The sequence below is a fragment of the Camelus bactrianus genome, chromosome 2 (assembly GCF_048773025.1).
Source record: "Camelus bactrianus isolate YW-2024 breed Bactrian camel chromosome 2, ASM4877302v1, whole genome shotgun sequence".
NCBI lineage: Eukaryota > Metazoa > Chordata > Mammalia > Artiodactyla > Camelidae > Camelus > Camelus bactrianus.
In genome coordinates, this window is record NC_133540.1 from 109,594,782 (window position 1) to 109,613,968 (window position 19,187).

Sequence of the window (19,187 nt, forward strand, 5' to 3'; positions counted from 1 at the left end):
AATAGCCACAACCACACTGTCTTTGGAAGAGGTAGAAGGAAAACTTGTAGGGTTATCAGATGTTTTAACCCCATTAAGTGTAAACATTTCAAAACACACAGAGACAGACTCACTGATTAATCTAGTTACCGATTTCTAAAAAAACCCACCTATCATTCTCTACCATCATCATTTCCTAAAGTATTTACAACTACTGATTTTTGCAAGATTCCACACAGCATCCATGCAATGAGCACAATAGTTAGGCAAGACACATTGTGGGAGCTGACATCCCAAATGAGCAGATTCCACACCCGGTGGATTGGATTGGCCAGCGGTTTAATTAGCCCACACCCTGGACTCAGGGACCTGTTGTATCAGAGAGGGGATAGTTTCACTTGTGCCACAGTGTGTAAAATCTTTGAAATAAAATATTTTTGAAATTATTTGTGTCATTAAAAAATACAAGAAGAAACAGACAACCTGAAACCAGAAGAACCACAGAATATATATGTGTTTAATGCTGACTGTTTTGCTCAGAAAAGGATTCGAAGGCCACCCGCGGTGGATGACGCTCCCTGTCAATTTTGATGCCGTAAGATGCTTATAGCAAAGAGAGTCTGTTCCTCACCCAACTAACTTCAGAGAGAGAGAGATGAGAAACAGAGCTTTGAAAAATTAGGTTAATGTGTTATCTCACGAAAAGTACCAATTGCTAAATGTACCTCAATCCCAGCCAAAACTATGAAACAGCTGCATACCACATTTATAACTAAGGAACCAATTTAAAAGATTGTGCCCGTTATTCTCAAGCAATCTGTCCATGCAAACTCAACCATATGCCACACTGACCTACTCTCCTTTCCTACTGTTTTGGAACCTGTTTTAAGAGGCAAACAACCGATCTTGAGAGTCTAAGATGTAGCTGCAGCCAGACTGAGTGACGGGAACCAGTGTTAACATGGGATCCAAGATTCAATACAAGGTCTTCTGGATCACCCTGTGAGCCAAACAAGTAGGGTCTCTTCCCACGGGAGAGCCAACATGGACCCGAGTCCAAAGGGAAAGCAGGAGGACCCAGCTGAGGAGGACACACCTGAGCACGGCCCACGTGCTGCCGTGGCTCCGATGGAGGCAGCAGATTAAGCTCTTCCATGATTTATCTAATCTTGGGCTCAGATGCCCACCCTCCCACCCCCAACACCCAACCCCATTTTAAGGGCTGAAAACACTAACTTCACAGTAAAGCTGATAATATTCAATCTCTCTAAAAGGCTCCAGATGTTTAAAACCCAAACAAAACATCACTTTACAAATGAAGACATATTGCCAGATGTGGAATTGGGGAATATATTAAACAAGGATTATTGTTGAGATACTCTAAAAAAAATAGAATCAAAATAATACATGAAAAAATTATGAAGTGGTAAGAAGTAGAAATTATTTGCTTCTTAAAAATGTTACTTTAACTCTTATTACTTGGCACTGAGATGGGAATGTGCAATAGTGAGGAGGGCAAGACAGAAACAAAGAATCTATTACTAACATCTACTGAGTACTTGCTGTAGACCAGCAGTGTGCTAAGTATTTCTGTTCATATTTTCTTAGTCACTGCTGTCAATAATCCTAGGAAATAGATAACATGATTAGTCCACTTTTTTATAAGAGAAAACAAATATAAAGGGGTTAAGAGACTTGCCTGAGGTCGTACAACCACTAAGTTGGAAACCTCGGATTTGAATCTAGAGAGCCGAATGCCACGGTCTGCGCTAACCATGGAGAACACGCAGCTGCGCAAAAGAATCAATCCTGGAGAACGATGAACGCAGTAACTTTCCAGAATGGTTAAGGGGTGTTGAAATCCTAATATTTATGAAACAGACAACAAAAATCTGAGTGATCCGTGACAGATTTTCCCTTTCTATAATACACTCTTCAAAAACCAACCCATCAATAAATTCTCTGGCTCCATCTATCTGTAAACAAATCCTGAATTAGTCTACTTCTCTGCACACCTGGTGCAAGCCAGACTCCTCTCTCATCTGGACCCCGTCTTGCTGTTTCCATACTTGCCCCCTTCAATCCATTCTCCACAGAGCAGTCAGACTGATCTTTTAAAAATGTCAATCTGATCACATCACCCTCCGGTTTAAAGCCCTCCAGCAGCTCCTCATGGAACTCAGAATGAAGTCCACACTCCTCACCGTGAATGCTCTCCCCCTCTAAGTTCACTTCTTGCCACTTTCCCTGCTCATGTCACTCCAGCAGCCCCGGCGTTCATCTGGTTCCTGGATTATATTCTCATGTCCTTTGCTCTAGGGATGACTTTTTCCTGGAATGCTTAGTCCTAGGATCATCTCAGGGCATCTCCTGTCATTCAAGTGTCAGCTTTAATGCCACCTCCTCAGAGAGGCCTTCTCTGAGCCCTCCACGGCTGCAGAACCACTCTCCATCACATCACCTTCTTGAACTTCTTGGCACACTACTCATTATGACTGGTGATTTTTATTTGTTTACTATCTGTCTCTTCCACTGCCAAGTGAACTCAATGGAACTCAGAACCTTCTTCTCTTTCACTGCTGCATCCCCAGTGATAAGAGTCAGGTGCAATTACAGAAAAAGTAAAACCCCACACGGGCACCAGTGACAAAAATGAGCTGACACGCAATGCATCTCTGCAATTACTTCCAGAAACAGAAAGCCCTCCTGGGTGTCACTGGGTGGATACAGAACCCAGACTGTGAAATTCTGCAGAATAAGTGATGGGATTTAGAAAGACGGCTTCATGAAGTGAGTGAATGAAACGAAATACTGATTTCTGGTTTCTGTGTTTCTGGCAATGCAATACTAATATATTTTATCAAATTAGGTTGAACCTTTCTAAAAATGTGAGGGAAGTGTATGACAGGCATTCTGTAGTATTACTTATATTACAAAAATGACATATATTTTCCTATATTTGTATTAATATAGGATGATTGACTCTGGAAATGGAAAAGTAATTAAAATTGAATGGATTAATTATGATGGGTGACAGATAGGCTGGCTTAATTATGTAAAAAACCTGATTCAAACTGACAGCAAACCCGGATGGTTGGCAATTAAAAACCAAGAGAATGTCATGGACAGGAGAAATTAAGTCACAGAATGTCACACATAAAAAGGGACCTTTAAAAAAAGTGTAGATCAAAACTAGGTATATCATCATTTATTCTTTATAGTCATTGCATCCATTTGTATCTGCCCAGCTGCTTAATGCTTTGAAAAGATGCATTAATACTTTGGCAGCATTATTAGGTTTTTAAAGAGCTGCTCTTTAAATAATTCCTCTATGATTTCAGAGTTAATGACAGTCTCTGTGCCGTATCTGAATTACCCGCAGGAAGAACATTAGTTGGAGGAGAATTATCAGTCAATATCATTATTCTACTTGAAGAAGGGTTTAGAGTAATTCCAAATTTTTATTAAAAATAAGAGTGCCAAGATGATCATGTTGGATTGGAACCTCTTACTGCCCCCACCTCACCCAAACTTAAGAGTATGGACAGCAGATAAAGTCATTCCCCTCTTGGCAGCTCAGAAAACTTACTTAGGATCCACCTACAAGCATCATTCCAGCCTGGTTTTCCAAGTTTCTGTACGTTTGCTCTTGCCTGGATTCTCCCTCTTTACCTGGCCCTTTAGCCAATGATTCGCCTGGACATCATGTCCAACTTTCGTTGTTGTTTGTTTGATTTCTTGTCTGGCAGCTTCCCAGAGGCTGTCTCCTTTCCATGCCCCCTAAGACCTCTGTGCCCAACCAATCACACTCACCATTCCTTATTTCAATATCACCAAATCCTGTCAATTTTATCATAAACATCCTTTGAATCTGGCTACTCTCTATTTTGGTACTCACCATCTCTCAACCCTTAAAGTCCCAGAGTCTCCTACCTGACTGACCTGTTATCTGTCTCTTTTCATCGCAGTCTGATGCTCCACAGAGCTGCTGGAGATGAATTCTAAGACGAAACAAAAGGGAAAGCTGATCTGATCATTAAAGACCTTGGCTGTCATCCGGTGGCCCAGAGGATAAAGTCCACAATGTTCAACAGGTGTAAATGTTTCTCCTACCTAAATTCTATCTTCTACTGCTCTTTATCATGCACACACCAGAGTGTTTTTCAGATATTACTTGAATCTGAGCCTTGTCTTTAGACATACTGCTTTACATGCTCAGAATTCCCTAAATATTGCACCCCCATTGCTTGGCAGACTCCAACCCTCCTGAATCCCAGGCAAAGGCAGCACAGTTTGTGAACTCTTACTAGTCAGAGACAGGCATGCCCTCTCCAGGTCACTCCACAGCACTCTGCTCACCCTTATATAACATCAAGTATTGTACTTTGTTATCATTATTTGTAGTTTATCTCCTCCATTAGACTTAAGAATTCACGGAAGGCAGGGACTTTCTCATACATCTTTATATCACAGAAATTAGATCAGCCACCAGCACATAGTCAGTACTCAATAAATTAATGAGCAAACAGATGCTATTATAATAAAATTAAACCCAACCAAAGAATTAATGTGTCTTCATAAAGGTAAATCCAAAGTCATTTTTAAGTAACAGTTGACTATGTTGACAGCACTAATGGTGATGTGTGAATCTGGGGTGATGTCACAAAATATTTGATACGGTATGGCACAGTGAGGAGCTGATTTAGCAAATATTCTTCCCCAAAATCAATAGCAAAACTGGATAAAATTGTCAAAATAAGCATTTTAATGTAAATCTACCAAAGACCAAAGGTATAAAACAAATTGGGAGGTGATTATTAATGAAAAACAACTGAACTTTGAGTAAGACTAGTGAAAGTCCATGAGATTCTTGCCTGGGATTTCTCCCATCCCCCCTTAACTACTCCCCCTCCTAGAGTCAGAGAGGTCAGGCTGTGAACATCAGCAACTTCACTGCCAGACAGGACTCACTTGATTTGGAGCTGAGCATGGGAAAACTCTGTGTCTGTCAGCGTTGTCAGTAGCAGTAGTGGTGTCAGAACTAGACAAAGGGGGAAGCCCAGTGGCTCAGCTAGCCCAGCCTGTGGCTTTACCCACATTTCACAAGGAGATCAAGGAAATAAATGGCCATGGAGAACCTTAATCAGCTGTCTGCAAATTCCTGGCTGATGGGAAGTCTACCTACAAACACAGGATAGACTGAAAGCTAGTCACATGCTCCTGGCTATCTTTGAGCCATGTATGTGGACAGTGGAAACATGGGAAGGTCTGTGGCAGTAAAAGCTGGGATAGACTAAAACACTAGCATTTTGTATGTGTTCCCAACCCACACAGATCCACTGGCAGAGAGTGGAAGCCTTACTCCTTTATAGAGATATTTGAGAAGAAATTCTACAAATCACCAAGGAACATTAAGCCATGCAGACAAGTGATGACGACTAAGAAGCCAGGCCGCTACTACTTCATTATCATCATCAACATCAAATAACTGGGCAGAGACCTCAGCAGCCCACACTGTGGCTGACAGATTCCACAGCTTTAGTCCAAGTAAATGAACTAAACAAACCAAAACCACAAATAAATTAATATACAGCACTCAGAGGGTAAAAATCAGAATCTAGATTTGTTATACTATATTATCAAAAATACCCAGTTTTCAACAGAAAATGAGGAAATTACAAAGCAAATGTGACATAATCAGGAGAAATAAGCAGTCAGTCAATAGAAACTGTCCCTGAGTGGTTTTATATGTTGGATTTAGCTGACCAAGACTTCAAAACAGCTATTATAAATATATTCAAAGAACTTAAGGTAAACAGACTTTAAAGAAGAAAGAAAAATGAACAAGGCTCCAGAAACCTGTGGGATAATATCAAGTGTAGTGCAACATATGTCAAGAGAATCCCAGGAGGAAAGGAGAAAGAAAGGAAGGAAAAAAAAAAATGGAAGAAAATTGCCAAATGTGCTAAATTTAAAGAAAAGCATTAATCTGCATATTCAAGAAGTTCAAAGAACCCAAGCAGGATAAAAACTAAGAGGTCTGCATTTATACACACAAACAACTGAAACTAAGGATAAAGAGAAAATCGTGAAAGCAGCAACAGAAAATTGACTCATCTCATATAAGGAACAGCAATATAATTAATGGCTGACTTCTCATCAGAAGGAATGAAAGCCAGAAAGCAATGAAAAGACAGTCCAAGTACTGAAAAAAATGTCAATCAAGGATTCTATAGCCAACAAAACTATATTAAAAAAAAAAAAAGCTCTGAAAGACGTTATTCTAAGTGAAATAAGCCAGACACAGAAAGACATTCACTGTATGACTTCACTTACGTGTAGAATCTCAAACAGTCAAACTCATAGAAACAGTAGAATGGTGGCTGCCAGGGGCTGGGTGTAGGGGAAATGTGATGTTGGTCAGAGAGTACAAAGTTTCAGTTATGCAAGATGAGTAAGTTCTGGAGACATAATTAGAGCAATGTGATCATAGTTAATAATACTGTACTGTATACTTAAATTTGCCAAGATGGTAGATCTTTAAAAAAAGAAAAAAAACACTACCAATGTGAGGTGATAAATATGTTAATTAGCTTGACTGTGGCAATTATTTCACAATGCACATGTAGATCAAAACATCAGGCAGTCTATCTTAACAAATTTTTTTCAATTATATTGGAATAAAACTAGGTGACAATAACTAGGTGATACTGGAATAAGAGAAGGTGACAATAAGGACTTTACTGAATTTAAAAAGATTGAGAGAAACTGTTGTAGCAAAAAGAAAATGACATCAGACGGTAGCAGATGCACGACAAGAATGATATGCACTGGAAAAGGTAAACATGTAAGTATATATAAAACATCCTATAAAAATATCTTTTTTCTTTATTCTTTTATACACTCTTGAAAATAACATAAGACAGTTATAAAGCAATAATTCCAACACTGCACTGTTGGGTTTTAACACACACATGCATGCACAGACACATATGGCAAAAATTACAGAAAGGAGGAAGGAAAAAAATGGAGCTATAATGATACAATATATTCATAGTTTACTAGAATTAAGTTAGTATTCGTGTAAAGTAAAATGTAATAAATTAGGATATATACAGTAATCCCTAAAACACTGAAAAATAACTAAGTAATATAGAAAACAACACAACAAAGGAATTAAAAGGACACACTAAAATATTTAACAAAGAAGAGGGTAAACTGGGAAGAGATGAAGAAAAATGACATAAGATATGTAGAGAACAAATAGCAAAAGAGCAGAAATAGATCCAAGCTATCAACAGTTACTTTAAATAAGAATAGAATAAACACTCAAATGGAAAGGAACACACTGAGACTGGCTAACAAACAATACCCAACTATATTCTGTCTAGAGGTGACACACTTTAGATTTAAAGATACAAATGGGTTGAAAGCAAATGTATAGAAAAATATAACATGCAAAGAGTAAACAAAAGCAGATTAAATATATCAGACAGAATAGGTTTTAAGACAAAAAATATTACTAGAGAAAAAAGAGCCATGATATAACAATTACAAATGTATACACACTCATAAACAGAGCCCCAAAATACATAAAGCAAAAATTGACAGAAGTAAAGAAGAAATAGACATTCCAACAATAGGTGGTAATTTCTATAGTCTGTTGTCAATAACTGATGAAAAAACTAAACAGAAAACCAATAAGGATATAGAACAATACTAACAAACAACTTTACCTAACAGACACTTACAACAAATCCACTCCAAGACAGCAAAACACACAATCTTTTCTAATGATCCAATGATAGCTCATATACTAGACCATAAACAAGTCTTACAAACTTAACATAACTGAAATCATAACAAGTGTGATCTCTAACTATAATAGAACTGTATTAGAAATCAGTAACAAAGAATTTTGGGAAAATCCCTAGATAACTGGAAAATGAACAACATGCTTCTAAATAACTCATGCATAAAAGAACAATGCACAAAGGGAAACATAATGTTTTGTACTGAATGAAATGAAAACTCATGTGAAAAGTTATGAAGTGCAACTAAAGCAGTGGTTAGAAAGAAATCTTTAAACACCTACAGCAGAAATAAAAGGTCTCAAATTGGTAATTTAGGATTCTATCTTAAGAAATTAGAAAAAGATGTAAGAAAGAAGACACACAGATGGTCAACAGACACATTAAAAGATGTTCAACATCACTAATCATCAGGGAAATGCAAATCAAAACCACAATGAAATACCATTTCACATCTGTCAGGATGGCTCTCAAAAAGACAAGAAGTAACTGTTGGCAAGAACATGGAGAAAAGGGAACATTTGTGCACTGCTGGTGGGAATGTAAATTGGTGCAGTCGCTATGGAAAACACTATGGAGATTCCTTAAAAAAAATAGAACTACCATGTGATAAGGGAATTCCATGTGATAATTTATGCAAAAACCCCATTAAATCACTAATTAGAAAATACATGTGAACCCCTATGTACACTGCAGCATCATTTACAATAGCCAAGATATGGAAGCAACCTAAATGGACTATTACTCAGCCTTAAAGAATGAAATCTTGCTATTTATGACAACCATGGGCAGGCCCAGAGGCTATTATGCTAAGTGAAATAAGTCAGAGAAAGACAAATATTGTATGATTTCATCTGTATGTGGAATCTGAAAAACAAATGAACAAACATAACAAAACAGAAACTGAGATAGATTTAGAGAACAAAAAGGTGATTACCAGAGGAGAGGGGGTTTGGGGATGAAGGAAAGAAAGAAATAGGTGAGGGAGATTAAGAGATACAAACTGCAAAATGAATGAGTCACAGGCATGAAATGTACAGTGTGAGGAATATAGTCAATAACTAATATATTTGTGGTGACATGTTGTAACTAGACTTGCTGTGGTGATCATTCATGGCTTAAGACTGAATATTTTCCACCTATGATCAGAAACACTTTTTTTTTTTCAACCGAAGTATAGTCAATTACAGTGTGTCAATTTCTGGTGTACAGCACAATGTCCTAGTCATGCATATACATACATATATTCATTTTCATATTTTTTTTTCAGAAACACTTTATCATGTCTATTCAACATTTTACTGGAGGTTGTAGCCAGTGCAGTGAAGAAAAAATTAAAAAGCCATCTAGATTGAAAAGGAAACAAATTTTATTCTCAGATGACAAGATCTTATATGTAGAAAATCCTGAGAAATTCAGATGAAAAAATATAATAAGGAATAAATGAGTTCAATAAGGTCACTGAATAAACTATACAAATCAATGGTATTTCTTTACATTCACAACAAACAATCCAAAAATGAAGTAGAAAAACTGCATTTATAATAGCATTAAAATAATAAAACGCTGAAAAATAAATTTAACAAAAGCAATTTAAGACATTGTAAACTGTAAGACTTTGCTGAGAGAGAGAGATCTTCATGGCTGGAAGGCTCAAGATTTTTAGAACAGCAATCCTCACCAACTACAGGCTTGAGATTCTCCAAATTGATCTACAGTTCCAACATAGTCCCTATCAAAATCCCACCATATTTTGCAATTATTTTTTCAGTGTCATTATTTAAATGAAGTTTTAAAGTACACCTTGCTCAATCTTGCTTGTTATCTGTTCTGTTAAGTACACTGATGGGTATCAAACAGAGAAGAGAGTGGAAGGACTGAGTGTGCTTCTGGAACCAAACTCACCATGTCTGAATCCCAGCTCCTTCACCTGCTAGCTGTGTGATCTCAGGCAAATTACTAAATCTTAAATTTATTTTTTTCATTTGTCACGTGGAATCAAAATTACTAGGATCAACCTTTTGAGGTTGTTATGATGAGAAAATGGTCTTTAAACAACACCTGGCATATGGTAAATGCTCAATAAATGCTGCAATTATTCTATCAAACAATTTGGGGCAAAGACATATTAAAGTATAGTTTATCATTTACAAGAATTTTCAGTTCTAAGAAATTAATTATAAAGTAGCTACAACAATCATGATCTTGTCCTACACTGTATTCATTAAAATGTTTAAATTTTCTAGATATTATTCAAAGTTTTAGGGAAAATCATAGCTAAAATATAGTTTAAGAAATAATCACCAGTTTATCCAAATATTCTTTAAAGTCTCCAGTAGAAATCCACTCACTGTATTATTGCTACACCTCAGTATGTTTCAGGAAAAAAGAGTCAACTATAAAAAGATAATAATGCTGGGCTTGTTTTTTGGTAACATGGAGGAAAAGAAGCGTGTACAAATATCACACTAAAAACCACCCAAACATATCATATAAATATTTAAAAATGTATCTCTTAAAATGTATCACACAGTTTGAATAACACTAAGCAATGCACAGAAGTCCAAGGCACAGTGAAACACTAATTTTGAAAAATAAAGGATCTCTGAGGCCAGCTTCTGGTTATTTTCCGCTGAAGACTGGTGACCTCTAGTGTTGATTTTGTCTTCTGTGAGTGCAGGGTAGATTGGAGACAAAGCATAGAACCCCAAAGTGATGAGTCTAACAGGAAATCCTTGCAAAGGCCATGACCCCAAAGAGCTAGATCTTCAATGCGAGGGCGAATCAGAAGTAAATGATCAGCAAGAAAACTTGCTGCCACACCATTTGCATTATGCAGAAGAAAAAACCATCTCCTTGACATGTGTAATCATAAGCTTGGCCTCTTGCAGGTTAGCAATGCAAATTTATCTTATTTAAAGCCTGAGAAATCAAGCCTATAATTTATTTAAAAACAGTCCTGTTTTGGTAGTGACCCCTGGTGCTTGAGAAACATACTTTCTAAGAAGGCCTCAATGAATTCCAATAAATTAAAAGTTCTAAAGAATATTAAGAACCCCCCTACCACACACACAAATCAATGAATACACAAGGAAATAAGGCACCATGAGTGAACCCGCTGAAACAAAAAAAACAGCTAAATCAGATCCACACAGAACTATCAAATTACCTGGAATACAAGTACTTAAAGAAATAAAAGTAGGCACTGAATAAAACAATGGAAACAAGAAACCAAAAAAAAAAAAAAAAAAAAAAACCCAATAAAGCAGGCTTAAAATAACCCAGTACTACCTCTAGAAATGAAAAATATTTAAATTAAAATTCAATGGAATAGCTGAATACCTGAAGATTAAGTGAACAGAAAGACACATGTGAATAAATTACCCAGAATGTTGTAGAGAGACAAAGAAACAAAAAATCCAGGAGGTTAGCAGATATAGATAATATATTAAAATCTAAAAGAATGGATGAGAGAGATCAGAAAGAGGCAGTACCTGAATAAATAATGGCTAAATATTTCCCCAGATTGATTGAAAGATTCCAGTTCTCAGATTTAGGAAGGCCTACAAATTCCAGGCATGATAAATATTAAGAATTCCATACAAATACAGAAATTCCAATTCAGAGTGAAAGTGAAGAACACTAAAAACAAGAGAGGATCTTAAAAACAACCAGAGAAAAAAGGACAGATTATCTACAACATAATATTTCCAACTGACATGGTACCACCGACAGAAGCCAAAAGACCGTGGAACATTATCTTCACCATGCTGAGAGAAAAATCAACTGTCAGCCTAGAATTAAGTAAGCAACAAAGTTACATTTCAAAAAAGGGCAAAGGAGGATATTTTTAGAAAAATAAAAAGTGAGTTTCCCATCTTTTTACCTATCAGTTACTTTAATATTTCCAGTTTTATTAAGACATAATTGCCATACAACTGTGACCAGGTTTAAGGTGCACAGCATAATGATTTGACTTATACACATCCTGATTATCATGGTAAGTTTAATGAACATCCACCATCTCCTATTTTAGAAACAAAATTAAAGAAATAGAAAAAAAATGTGTGTGTGATGAGAACTCTTAGGATTTACTCTCTTAAATCTCACATATAAAAATGTTAATTATATTTATCATGTTGTACATTACATCCCTAGTACTTATTTAGCTTATAACTGGAAGTTTGTACATTTTGACTGTCATTATCCACTGGCCCCTTCTGCCTCTGATAACCACAAATCTGATCTCTTTTTCTATAAGTTTGTTCGTTTATTTTTGAAGTATGATGGACCTACAACACTATGTTCGTTCCTGTTATACAATGTAGTGATTTTTTTCCTATACATTTCAAAATGATCACAAGTCTAGTTAAGACATGTCACCATACAAAGATATTACATAGTTACTGACTATATTCCCCACACTGTACATTTCATACCTTTGACTGATTTATTTTGCAACTGGAATTTTGTACCTCTTAATCCCCCTCACCTGTTTCTTTTCTCCCCCCATACATTTCCTCTTTGGCAAATACCCACTTGTGCTCTGTATCTGTATCTCTGTTTCTGTTTTGTTTGTTTCTCAGATGCCACATGTAAGTGGATTCACGCAGTATTTGTCTTTTTCTGACTTATTTCACTTAGCATAATAGCCTCTAGGTCCACCCATGTTGTTGCAAATGGCAAGATTTCATTCTTTTTCATGGCTGAGTAATATTTCATTGTATGTGTGGGTGTGTATATTTACATATATACCACATACCACATCATTACCCATTTACCTGTTGATAGGTGGTTGGATTGCTTCCATATCTTGGCTATTATAAATAATGCTGCAATAAGCACAGGGATGCATGTTTCTTTTCCTAATTAGTGTTTTCATTTCCTTTGTATATATACCCAGGATTGGGATTGCTGGATCATTAGGTTGTTCTATTTAATTTTTTGAGGAAACTCTATAGTGTTTTCCATAATGGCTCCACCAATTTACATTCCCATCAACAGTGCACAAGGGTTCCCTTTTCTTCATGTACTTGTCAATACTTGTTATTTGTTGTCTTTTTGATTTGTTGTCTTGATTATAGTCCTTCTAATAGGTCTGAGGCAATAGCTCATTGTGGTTTTGATTTGCATTTATTTCCCTGATAATTAGTGATGTTGAACATCTTTTCATGTGCCTGTTTTATGCCTTCTCTAGAAAAATGTCTATTCAGATCCTCTTCCCATTTTTAATTGGGTTTTTTTTTTTTTCCTGAGGTTAAGTTGTACTAGTTCTTCGTATGTTTTGGATTTTATCCCCTTATCAGATACATTGTTGGCAAATATCTTCTCCCATTCAGTGGGTAGCTTTTCATTTTGGTAAGTTTCCTCTGCTCTGCAAAGATTTTTAGTTTGAAGTAGTCCCATTTGTTTATTTTTGCTTTTGTTTCACTTGTCTGAGGCAACATATACAAAAAACATTATTAAGACCTATGTCAAAGAGCTTACTGTCTATGTTTTCTTCTAGATGCTTTATGGTCTTACATTTGAGTCTTCTATCTAATTTGAATTTATATTTGTGCATAGTGTGGGAGAGTTTTCCCAACACCATTTATTGAAAAGGCTGCCTTTCCCTGCCTGTATGTTTTTCCTTCCTTCGTTGTAGATTAATTGCCCATATAAACGTTGGTTCATTTCTGGGCTCTCTATTCTGTGTCTTATTTCTTTAGAAGGAAATTCTAAAAGAGACATTTCAGGTGGAATAAAAATTGTCTCAAATATATAGTGTGAGATGCAAGCAGCACTGGTGTGCAAATAAATTGGTAAATACAAAGCTACGCCTAAAAACAAATTAGTTACTACGTCAAACTAAAAAGCTTCTTCACAGCAAAGGAAATCTTCAACGAAAGAAAAAGTGAGAGGATATTTGCAAATCATGTATCCAATAAGGGGTTAATATCCAAAATACATAAGGAACTCATACAGCCCAACAACAAACGAACAATCTGATTAAAAATGGGCAGAGGCTCTGAATCAACATTTTTCCAAAGAAGACACACAGATGGCCAACAGGCACATGAGAAGATGTTCAACATCACTAGTCACCAGGGAAATGCAAATCAAAACCACAATGAGTTATCATCTCACACCTGTCAGACTGGCTTTTATCAAAATGACAAGAAATTACAAGTGTTGGTGAGGATGTGTAGAAAAAAGAATCCTCATGCACTGTTAGTGGGAGTGTAAATTGGTGCAGCTACTATGGAGAACGAGATTAAAGTTCCTCAAAAAAAAAAAATAGAACAGCCACATGACCCAGCAATTCCACTTCTGGGAATATTTCCAAAGAAAACAATAGAATGTTGTACGTATGAAACTAATGATGATGTATGTCAATTATACTTTAACAAAACACTAGTTGCATAAAATAATTTTTAATTTGGGGGATTAAAAAATAGAATTTGAAAAATCTTAGATAAAACTAGCAGGTAAGTCATGAGAATGAAAACTTTAGACTCTAAATTTGAGAGTCTGAGATTTGCAAATGATAACCACTATATATAAAAATATTTAAAAAACAAATTTCTTCTGTATAGCACAGGGAACTATATTCTTTATAATAACTTTTAATGAAAAATATGAAAACTAATATGTATGTATATGCATGACTGGGACATTATGCTGTACACTAGAAACTGACATGCTGTAACTGACCATATTTCAATTAAAAAAAAAAAACTTTAGTGCCTTATGTTTTCTGGAGAATGATAATGTTTTGAGTGTCCTTATTCTTTGTCCACTCTGCTTGTTAAAATTTCTCAGGTAGCCTTTAAACTAGATGTTAATGTTATAACCACCCATTTGTTGAGGAAACTTAAGTACTTCCTTGTGCTTTATTCTAACAAAGTATTTTCTTTTCAGAAATAGTTCATATATATTACAAAGCTATTCATAGTACATGAAGTTACTGCAAAATTGGTAACTTCAGAGTTTTCAATTTCTTTGTAATCTTGAGGACAAAGTTTTTTAAATTAGAATAATTCATCTTTAATTATTCCCTTCCTTTCATGCTAAAGTCTATTTAAAGATCACTCGGTAAGAACTATATGTGGCATCTCAGATCTACTCATTCACATATAATTTAATTTCACCCTCCACTAGAATGACTTCATTCACATACAGTTCTCAACAAGGGCTTGCCACATGAAAATTTATCGGCTGCTAAAGGGTTTCTTTCAAAATAAAAGATGCACAAGGCATAGCCCTGCCCTCAGCATTCACAATAACTTGGGGCCAGACAGCAGTCAGCTAAGAATGGGATTCAATGATGCACAGCAAGTTCTGGAATAGAGGGATAAGCAAAATGCTACTGAAGGAGAGACAGAGGGATGATTAATTGTATCCAATGAGCAGGGAGAGTTTACCAGTGAAGATGACAATTTAATTAGGACTTGAAATATGGACAAGATTTTCTCAGGTAGAAAAGAGGAAATCTCTTCTAGTAGCATCATGAGCAAAATGAGGAAGTCTTAAAAAAGTGCATGTTGTGTTTGAGGAACACTAAGCAGTGCAGTTTGTTGTACAATGAACAGGGGTTGTATTATAACTAGTCTATCAGCTACAAGTCTTTTGAGGTTCCTCTGTGTGTTGGGAATTTGGGGGGTGTAAGCAATTATTTCTCATAATCAAATGGGAAAGAAAAGACTACATACAGAGGAAGGAACATACAGAACAGCAATTCATCATATACGTCAGTCCACAAGAAAAACATTTTCATACAGCATCCAAAATGCAGCTGTTGCTTACTAACGGGGGTCTACCTGCACCTGGCTGACCTGTCTGTGTAGAGTAATCATCAGTCAGCCAGTCCTCCATTTGTCCAGACTCTACCAGGTACCCAACACTCAGCTAGCTATTGGGAAACTAAAGGAAATACCACATGGTCCCCAATGCAAAGGAGCTTGCTTCAGACAGAGTCAAGATTAAGGTACCTGTAGAAAACAGAAAATGATTCCATACTAAATTAAACACATTCTAGACAGAAGACTAATTTTGAGGCCCAAGTTGGGGAAGATTTGGGGGAAGCTATGACTTGAAAATGAGTAGAATTCAGAAAAAGACTAGTACCCTAGTAGTAGTAGAAAAGAGAGCTTTCCTGATGGAGGAAAAGACCTGGAGCTTATTATAGAAAGGGGCAAGGGTCTGTGAACAAAACATCCTAATTGGATAAGGAAACAAGTTACAGTATTGGGATCAAGTTACTGAGAATCTTGAAAACAAGGAAGCAGGCAGGGTGATGATGTGATAAATGTGATCTTATGGAATGGTACACAGGGAAACATTAGATACGGAAGACATGACAAAGAAAGGATTTGCAGATACTAACTACTATATATAAAATAGATAAAATAACAAGGTCCTACTGTATAGCACAGGGAACTATATTCAGTATCTTGTAATGGCCTATAATGAAAAAGAGTATGAAAGGGAATATATATATGTGTAGAAATGAATCATTATGCTGTACACTAGAAATTAACACAACATTGTAAATTGACTATACTTCAATAAAAAAAAAAAAGAAACTGGAATAGGGAGGCTTGCCTGGAAATAGCTGCAGTAATCCATACACGTGGTAAAGAGAGCTTAGACCTTGATTACAGCAGGAAAATAAAGGGTGCAAAGAAGAGACATTTAAAAGGAAACTGAGTGACAGATTATATACAGGAGAAAGAGTTGGCAGAATACAGCTGTCAAGAGGAATCCTGGGGTTTAATACCGGCTTGGTTAAACATAAAATGCATGTCCCAGAGTGAGATCCTAAACATTTAAAAACCTCAGAGAATATCCATACTATCTGCCTCATTGAAATTAAATCAACATACATAAAGTACTTCTCACGTAGTAACATCTCAGTAAAAGCTGGTTCCACCACCACCACCACCATCACACTGGAGTGATTAAAAACTTTTCTGCCTGATAAAATAACTATTTTTCTTTTGTAATTGATAGGCATCTTGTAGGGGAGTCCTCTGAGACAATATAATGTCCTACTGTTTCTCAACCTTTCAGCCACTACTTAATCTATTGAAGATCCTTGCCTCAATAAATTATTACCAGTTGGCAAATAACAATTTTCTATTTCCATCATATTTTACATTTATAATTAAATTTCCATTGTGAGGAAGAGCTCCCTCCTTTCCCATCCATCTGTACTTTCACGCACCCAGCCACCCACCCATCTCTCTACCCATCTACCTACCTCAGTAGGGATGCTTACATTATACAAAGGGAGGAAACAGTTACAAACAAGAAAAAAAAATCAGTCCCTGACTATCACCAAAGTGGGAGTAGATCTGGCTCTCACACATAGGTGATGGTGTTCTCTTGCTCAATGTAAATCATTTCTTACAACACCAATATGAGACACTCTGTGACTGTGCTGGAATGAAGCCAAAACAGAACCACCCTTCTTAGCTGCTCCTTATGGATAATCAGCACAAAATGAGTTCTACAGAGCAGAAAATGAGTACCTGGGGCTTGAGGGTGTAAGGCTTATTTTTATATTTTCTTAAAATTTTTATTTTTATTTTTTTCTAATTGAAGTATAGTCAATTTACAATGTTGGGTTAGTTTCTGGTGTACAACATAGTGATTCATTTATACATACATATATTCCTTTTCCTGTTCTTTTTCATTATAGGCTATTACAAGTTATTGCATATAGTTCCCTGCACTATACAATAAGATCTTGCTATTTATCTACTTTGTATATAGTAGTTAGTATCTGCGAATCCCAAATTCCCATTTTATTCCTCCACCTCCTTTTCTCACCCGGTAACCGTAAGTTTGTTTTCTATGCCTGTGAGTCTGTTTCTGTTTTGTAAGTAAGTTCATTTGTGTCATTTTTAAAAGATTCCACATATAAGTAATATCATATTTTTCTTTCTCTTTATGGCTTACTTAGTATGATAATCTTTAGGTCCATCCATATTGCTGCAAATGGCATTATTTTATTCTTTTTTTTTAACAGCTGAGTAGTATTCCATTGTGTATATACACCACATCTTCTTTATCTAATCATCTGTTGTAAATAGTGCTGTTATGAATGCTGGGGTGCATGTGTCTTTTCAAAATAGAGTTTCCTCCAGATACATGTCCAGGAGTGGGATTGCCTGATCATAGGGTAAGTCTATTTCTAGTTTTTTAAGAAATGGGAGGCTTTTTTTTTTTTTAAAGCAGAGTCCTGAGAATTCTATACTAGATAGTGGTCTTTGGTACCAAGGATTTCTCTGAAATAGCCTAGCGTCAACTGCTTATTAGTGGTATACTAAAGTTAAAACTGTCAAGAGCATAATACTCATTCCCAAACTGTTGTATCTGTACTCTTTCACTGGTGTGTGGAAGCCATGGGAATAGTAGATTGTACATTACACCAACAAAACCGGAAGCTCTCACACCTATCTTACTGCATCAGCTCTGAGGTTCCCCTCCCATTACTTTCCCTCACCTGCCGATGCAGAAAACCTTCCCTCCGTGGGGGTGTGGGGGGGAGGAGAGACCTCCTGTGACCTGTGGAACACTCTTGACTTGCCTTCTGACATTTACTGATAACCCTTTCACTGTGCTTTTGATTAGTTTCAAATGTTCATGGACACGCCTCCTTTGGTTTTCTGGTGTCAGAATCATCTTGTTTTCTTTTAAATGCAGTGTCCCAGCCTTAACATTTGTCAAGTACTAACCGATAACACATGGTCTGCAAGAACTGGTAGGAACAACAATAAATGAAGGTTTCTTCCACGTTAATAAGAAAGCACTTTAAATCCTTAACACCATTAATAAAAGCAAATACTCATTTTTCATATAAATTTCTCTTACTACACGCTATCAACACAATCCTCCAAATAAACATACAATCCACCATCTGGTTATAAAATAAACTAAATGTACAAACGTATAAGAGACATGCACTTTAAAGAGAGTTAATATAAGGTACGATACACAGCTAGAGAGGAAGGTAATTAATCCATTTGGGCAACATATGAAATATGAAAGTGACACACATTTGTATGTCATATTTGATGTTCATTAACAATTGGCAGATTGGAAGATTATATTTAAGTTGACATTTTTATTTCAAAAAAGATTCCTCATAAAGACATCAAACAGATATCAAAAGGGTTCCCATAATGACTGCTTTTAGGGACAAACATGGATTTGCTAGATACTGATAATGAATTAAGTTATCAGCAAATATTCATTGCACCCTTCTCATGTGCAAAGCACCATCCTTAAGGTATGGAAGATAAGAGAAACCTGCCCCATCCCCGCCGTTATGTGGTGTAATAGCTAACACGCAGACAGACACTGATACAAATACCTCTAAATCAAAAGCATGTGGTGTTTAAAAGTTAAAAA

At 36.2% G+C, this 19,187-nt stretch overlaps 1 protein-coding gene across 1 annotated transcript in view; it reads right to left on the reverse strand.

Moving 5' to 3' along the window:
* Window positions 1-19,187, reverse strand: part of LOC105074969 (NACHT and WD repeat domain-containing protein 2) — an 89,209-nt gene that overhangs the window by 24,457 nt on the left and 45,565 nt on the right. The window lies entirely within an intron of this gene.